We start from the raw sequence: 6,518 nt of genomic DNA on the forward strand, positions 1-6,518 counted from the left end.
CCCCCCCCCCCCCCCCCCTTAGGAGCATTAGAAATTTCTCATACCTAAAAAGCCAATAAAACAATATAAGGAACTGTCTCTCAATATAACTAAGAGGTTACATAATAAAAAAAAGTACTCACTTCATCCAATACTTTGTTAATGAAATTCTTGAAGGAAGCTAGAGACTGCAACTCTAATTGGAGATCTTCCTCTAAAATTCGATGAAGTAAAGCCATCGTAGTATAGTCCTAAAAAATAAAGCAAGCCATTACTAAACAAAAAAGTTCATCTTCATAAGCCATGAAAGAGGAAACTTTTAACCAAAATTCCTTAATTGCGACCATTAACTTACTTTGCATTTGCATTAATATACAAAAATCTCTCTATAAGGGCTCTCTTCTGTCAGAAGCATCATCGCATTGGAACATTCCATTTCCTCATAACAACCATTATCGTCCCTACGCTTCTTCTTTTTTCCCATGCTCTTCTGACATTCCTCTCGGTTTCTTCAGGATTTTCAGAAGCATCATCATCGCCAGCTTCTTCTAAGCACTGCCATCATCACAAACACATTAATAATCAAAGCTGACACTGACATGAGAGGTCAAATGGTTATTATAAAGAGAAAGATACATGAAACAAATTCACTTTAACAAAGTTCTTATGATCTTCCAAAGCATATTACTCCAATCCCATACATTGCTCTAACATTCTTCGAACACTCACGACTAGTTTCTCCGCGGTTTTATTGATTATGTAGCTCCTTCACATTCGTGAGTGTTTGAAGAATGTTAGAGGAATGTATGGGATTTGAGTAATATGATTTGGAAAATCATAAGACCTTTGTTAATGTGAATTTGGTTCATGTATCTTTCTCTTGATAATAACCATTTGACCTTTCATGTTAGTGTCACCTTTGAATATTAATATTCTTTCATGATGGCAGTGCTTAGAAGATGCTGGTGATGATGATACTTTCGAAAATCCTCAAGAACCCGAGAGGAATGTTTGAACAGCAGGGAGAAAAGAACAAGGTTAGGGGCGATATGAGTTGTTAGGGGGAAATGAAATATTCCCGTGCGATAGTTTTTTATCGGCTACCGTCGAGTGTCGAACAGTCAAGACTGGCTATTAGTGGCAACAAACAGTAGGGCTATCAAGAGAATTGGTGTTAGTTTGATCTAAGGACAAGGTCAAAAATTTACTTAGACAATTATTTATGGGAAATTTGGTCGAGGGAAAGATCAATTTTGTCGAGGAGAAAACTAGTTTTATCGAGAAGGAGTTGAGTTAGGCCGATACAAGCAAGCGGTGATCGAATGGGATCGAATATGAAGAAAACAAGGTTTATAGTGGTTAGATGACTTAGCAATTTCGTTTGGAGAATTTAGAAGTTTTGCCAAGTTAGAATGGGTAAAGATCATTGTCAGCGTATAGTGGTCGAAAGAGCTTTCAGTACGAACGTATACTGCGAGAGAATAGAATGAATGGTCTATGGACCAAGTGAGGTGCGTGAAAGCTGATGTGTGGTAAAGGTGCTTACGTTTACCACATTGTGCCACACGACCAGATGAGAGATGCTTGTGCTATGCGTAAGCTTAAGTGTGGATAAGATAAAGATAAGAATTTTGATAGATTTATCCAACATCTCGTGCTTCCTTAGCTTGGGAACCAAGCTTCCTCTCCCTATATAAAGCCACAAAATCCATAAAAATCCCACCTTAGACTAGTTAGATCGTTAGATAGTTTCGAGAAGCTGGTTGGGTAGAAGTTGGACAAGTCGAGAGTCGTGGTTGGGTATCCGGTAAGTAAGTTCGGCCTTTAGTCTTTTATTCTTTCTAGAATATTTTTCTAAGTTCTTGGTTCGATCCGAAGCTTAGATCCATCGTTGGAGAAAGCTAGTCGGATCGAGATCAATAGGCGGTCAAGGATAGAATGTCGTTTCTCGACAATAAGGCCAAGGTGAGTACCGAAGCATGTGTAGTAGCACATGTCTAGGTTTTACTTAGTGTGTTAGTTTATGATTGAGGTTTCATGCTTATACATAGTGTAAATCATGCATAAAAGTTAGATCTACGTTTCTACAGGAGATCGACTCGATTGTTTGGTCTAGATCTTCCTTTCTTCTTGATTTATTTTGTTTGATCTATTAATTGAGGTTTAGATAGTCGTTAGTATAGCCGTTATGCTGTTTGTATAATTGTAATGCTGCCGATCTAGCCGTTAGGCTATAGACATAGTCTTTATGTTATTATGAAATTGCTTATGCAATTTTATATGGTTCGGCTAAACGTTGGTATAGCAGATATACTAGTTTTTTGTTTCATGGTCAATAATTGTTAAATATTGGCATGATAAGCAAGCGTTATTTATTGTGTATTGGTTATTGTATTTTTATTATTATGCATTGTTGTTTGATTGTAAAATTAATTGAATGATTGATTTTTGTTAGTTAATCTTGTTGTCGTTCGATTGACTTGTATGTTACGAGTAGTAACGATTACGTTAGGCTCGTATTAAGTAGTGGTGTTAGTCATTTCTATGACAAATATATAGCGAGTTCATGATTGTCCCAATAGCTCGGACTAGCTAGCTTGACGAAGTAGTAAATTTGGTTGTTAGGGAAATGGTCCCTTTATTCACGGGTTAGGGAAGGGATGTGATCTTTCTAGCCTTTGTGGCTAAGGGTCGGAGACATTGCCTTGGGGGTAATCAAAATCGCATTAGTAGTAAAGGCCTTAAGGTTTGGTAGTTATTTTTGTGATGGCTTTTCTGCCATATTGATTGTGTTATTTAGCTTCCGTTGTGAATACTCTGTACTGAGTATGATAGCTTGTTTAAACATTGATTGTGTGTTGTGTGTGTTGATGGTTGTTGGGAATTGGGATGATTGATTGTTAGAAAACCCGGACTCACTGAGTAATCTTAGATAACTCAGAATTCTTCTTTTGTCTTACATGTAACCTTAGTTGGGAGACTTATGGGGAAAGCACGGATGCTAAAAGCCGGTGTAGATTTTGTTGCCTTTGTAAAAATAGATTTGATATTATTGACTGGATTTGGGCCTTATGCTCTGGGATCCCAATCCAATGTAAACGGTTTCAACATTTTATCAATAAAGGTGGTATTTTCTAAAATCCCTTGTGTTCTACTCGATATTAGTCTTGTCCGGACTAACACAACTCGCGGACATGGTACGAGTTGAAAAGCCTTAGGCCTTGATCGAGAGAAATGATACCCGTAGATGGACTGACTAAGGTGCTGAATTTGTTTTAGTAACCTCGGTCGGATAGTTTACGGGCATTGCATGTGACGCTCCCATTTTGTCCTTAGTTCTAGGGCGGTTCGCGGGTGTTACAAGAGTGGTATCAGAGCAAGGTTAATTAACGCTCATGGGACACAAGTTTTCAAAATGTTTTATCGAGTCAAAATGAGTCGCAAGGGTAACTTTAGGAAATTGGTGCGTGCACGTGCTATAGGTAGATGGGATAGGATAGGATGGGTTAGGATTTACCCTTTCGATGGTTGTGCAGATATCGTGTGGAGAGATGAAAGAAGGACAGTTGTGGAGAACGTTTCAAGGCTAATAATTTGTGGTGGAGAACTCATATGATGAAGACGTTATTGCAAAAAAAGATGAAAGTACACGAAGGCTTTTTATGTTGAGAAATATAGTATATAAGTAGTTCGGAGATGAAGTGAGGAAGTAAGACAAGAGTAGCTGTTTTTGAGTAATCCATAAAGAAGGACGACGAGACGCATGCGTAGAATTGTGTGAGGCAGCATGTCAATGGTGTTGAAGGAAGAACGATCAAGTAGTTGTGTGTGCTTGAACAACCGAGGAAGAGAATTAACGAAGGAAGTTGATGGAGACCATAATCCACAAGGTGTTGCTAAGAAGTGATATAGAAAGAGATACTATAAGTACAAGAAGTGATCCAGCAAAGTGCAAGAGGAAGTTGAGTTCTCACTCGATTTAGTCTGTGTAGTCGTTTTTCTAACCACTATGACCTGTCTATTAATCCTGAGAACAAAGAAGTGAAGACACAAGTGAGTTGTATTTAAACATTACGAATATATTACCCTAACCTCTATGACCTTAAGAGGTCTTGGCAAAGGTACGTATAAGTTTTAACTTCTCTTTTGTGTGTGGTTGTTGCTTGCATTTTTTTATAGTGCTGGTAAAGATTTGTTAGAAGGTTGCTTGCTTTAATTTTTCAAGGTTACCGCTTGCATTTATGATTTTGCTATTTTCGTAACTAATTTTGTTAATAAGTTTGTATTGAATATTATCCAAAAACAGATGCGAGTGTGGTTAGTGCATGGAAATTCTGTTAAATAAATGGAGTTGATTATGGTGAATTATACATGTCTGTAATAGATATGTTTTGAATGATCAATCTCTAACGGATTGTATTTGTAAATATATTATTGATTACTTGCTCTGCTATATAATTGTGCATCTAACAAAATAACTCTTGAATTACTGTGATTTATATAATTTGATACATAATTTATCACTAAAACTTATTTGTATTATAAATTTGATTTAATCAATATTTGAATACTATATTTTGTTAATAAGACTTTGTATGTACCATTGTTAAAATTTTATTTAATTATGTTCTTTAAGACCCGTAAAAATGAACAATGTTGCATATGATTTATTTTTGGCATTACAAAGTATTTAATTGTAACACTTAAGTAGTGTGTATCATGTTCTGACCCGTTTCAAAAAATTTCTGACCCGTTTCTAATATTTTAAATATTCTATAAATTTTTTATATGTGAAAATTTTAAAGGTTTTACTATTAAAATATTTTAAATTTGTAAAACATTGAAAAATTGAAATATTTAACCAACCCACTTAGATTTAACCTATATATTTGACCAACCCGATTTAGATATCCAAATAGGATTTCAAGTTTATAATGATATTTTCTTTTTCAATTGAGTAATATATATCTGTTTTGAAAAATTCAAAATGCAACATATTTTTAAAAAGATAATTTTTTTTTCAATATTTATATTATATGTTTTAATATAATAAATTTAAATAAGATCAAATAAAGGTGAAAGGAGAATAATAATTTTTGTTTTAATTTATTATTTTAAATTAGTTATAGAAATATTAAAAAATCCGAAATCTAGATATAGAAATAATATAATACGCTGAAAAAGTATCCGATTTATATCCAAACCCATTTAAATATCCGATTCTGAAGTATCCAATTGTTTAATTTTGGGTTAATTTTTAATTTTGACCCGACCCATCAACCAATGTAAAAGTGTACTTCTCTTTTACTACATAGGGATATAGATATAGATATATATATATATATATATATATATATATATATATATATATATATATATCTATATCTATTTAGATCTTAGAAAGCTTGTAGATTTATAGGTGTTTATAAGCATGTTCGAAAAGCATGTATCCCGGAAAAAACAACCAAACCAAAAATATTGAATCGAAAACGAACTAAGAAGGAAGAAACGAACTGAACCGAAACGAATATAATAACTGAACCAAAAAATCGAACCAAAACTGAATCGAAGAAAAGAAGAATCAAACTGAACAGAAACCAATATAATAACCTAACAGATAGTAAACTTGAGATCTAAAAAGCCAAAATAAAACCATTCCTTACCAAAACAAATTATTGTATTTTTGTTATATTATATTTACAGATTAATATATATATATATACATGGTTTTTTTTTATCATATTGGGCTTCCTAAATTGGAGACAAAATAATTAGAAAATTAAGAAACAGGAGATTGGCACAGTCAAACCAAACAATAAATAAAAAGGACTAAAATCTCTTGTACCCTTTGACTGCTTCTTCTATTCTCTTAAGGGTTTGACCAAAAGGAAAAAAAAAATTAATTAAAAAAATCGAAAATTGGTTAAAATACAAACTTATCCTCACTAAAATAAAACAATTACAGATCCAACCACCTTATATCCGAAAATCCATATCACTATCGGATATCCATCGGATCCTTTACCTCTTTGTCTTCCTCTTCATCGTTTCAAAAATCAAAAGTCCCCCAAAATCTAAGTGTTTTGAAAAATCTGAAAATCAGAAGCAGTTCGAGTATAACTAAGGACAACCCGAGATATGGTAAGTCAAAACCTTCAATTATTTGGGTATTTTATGTTAGATCCGCTTGAATGTTGTCGATTTAGGTGTTCTCGATTTAGGTTTTGTCGATTTAGGTGTTGATTTCGTTTATTACTCGAGTATGTTGTAATTTGCGGTTGTTGGTTTTGTGTCAAGGAGAAGAGAAGAATGGTGCGTACAAAGAACGCAAGCTTTAACAAAGAAATATATCCAGTAGGTGAAGTCGAAAAGCCAACAGATGCAATCGTAGAAGAAGATGAGACTCGTCGAGATGATTCAGAAAAAACATAGTCAAATCCGGAATCAGATTCTGGGGATTCAACGGTATGTACAACTTGGATATAATGGTACAACTTGTGTGAACTCGTTTTTTTTTTTACTAAGAAATTGTATAACTA

The 6,518-nt window shown here is 34.0% G+C and overlaps 1 long non-coding RNA gene across 1 annotated transcript in view; it reads left to right on the forward strand.

The window, feature by feature from the left end:
• Positions 1 to 5,987: 5,987 nt before the first annotated feature.
• LOC111832547 overlaps positions 5,988 to 6,518 on the forward strand; it is a 998-nt gene continuing 467 nt past the window's right edge. The window contains exons 1-2 of the long non-coding RNA XR_002835448.1: positions 5,988 to 6,120; positions 6,277 to 6,444. This is a non-coding gene — a long non-coding RNA (uncharacterized LOC111832547). The remainder of the gene's footprint in view (positions 6,121 to 6,276; positions 6,445 to 6,518) is intronic.

Source organism: Capsella rubella, unplaced genomic scaffold (assembly GCF_000375325.1).
Source record: "Capsella rubella cultivar Monte Gargano unplaced genomic scaffold, Caprub1_0 scaffold_41, whole genome shotgun sequence".
NCBI classification, from domain to species: Eukaryota; Viridiplantae; Streptophyta; class Magnoliopsida; order Brassicales; family Brassicaceae; genus Capsella; species Capsella rubella.